Below are 255 nucleotides of genomic sequence, written 5' to 3'. Positions count from 1 at the left end.
GTAATGTCACCTTTAAATCGACGTATAGTATGACCCGATGCGATGTATACATCGTGAGATATGGCTCACTAAAGACATTTAGCGGAAAACGCTCAGAACTTTTTACTTCACCTAATATAAACATATAATAGCTGTTATACATTCAGAATCAATGATTTGTTGATTAAGCCCTGTGGGACAAGGAGGGACGTTTTCGTATTATTATTTACTTTCATTAACGTTATCGACGCAATGTCTTAGACTAGTGGCCCGTAT

Source organism: Dinoponera quadriceps, unplaced genomic scaffold (genome assembly GCF_001313825.1).
Source record: "Dinoponera quadriceps isolate SergipeBrazil2010 unplaced genomic scaffold, ASM131382v1 scaffold6146, whole genome shotgun sequence".
Classification (NCBI taxonomy): Eukaryota; Metazoa; Arthropoda; class Insecta; order Hymenoptera; family Formicidae; genus Dinoponera; species Dinoponera quadriceps.
This window is presented reverse-complemented; position numbering follows the sequence as displayed.